Raw genomic sequence first — 653 nt, 5'->3', positions numbered from 1 at the left:
TTAAGATTAGCTTAAGTAATGCTTTGCCTAGGAGGAAATATAGCTCAGTGGTTTATCAGTGGCTTCGCATCCAGCCCCTCTCAGGCAACTGAGTTGTGAGTATTGTGCTGGTGTCAGTCTGGGTGGGAAGGAACATCATCCCATAACTTACTGCACATGTTCCTTTATAGATTTATCTCCTATGTTCACTTGAAGATGGGACCAATAATAAGACTATGAACAAGATGGGCACATGTTGAATGATGCATAACCACCACTCATTAGGTTATATCATAACATGTTACAGTATATACAGTTAAAAGTGTAATACCCTAAGAAGTCAAGCTGACGTTCTGTTACGTCACAGAATCGTCAAGCCTCTAAGTTGTGGGCACTAAACAGTTGTTTTCCTGGAGACTTTGGGTTAATTAGTATACATCACAAATTACAATGTGTATGATATGAAATGTCTTCCCTTGCTGCCAAAATGAGACCCACACTACCATAAACCAAGTTTGTTATGCATCACACCATCACTTCCATACTCTTCTGAGCTTCTTTCCTTGCCCTTAACCCAAGGAGAGGGTGACAGGAACATCTTGTCTGGGAAAATTGTTGCCGAGTGTCTGATGATGGGGACATTCTTGTCATATGTGTATAAAACACTAGGAGTG

This window comes from Penaeus monodon, chromosome 24 (assembly GCF_015228065.2).
Source record: "Penaeus monodon isolate SGIC_2016 chromosome 24, NSTDA_Pmon_1, whole genome shotgun sequence".
Lineage (NCBI taxonomy): Eukaryota > Metazoa > Arthropoda > Malacostraca > Decapoda > Penaeidae > Penaeus > Penaeus monodon.
This window is presented reverse-complemented; position numbering follows the sequence as displayed.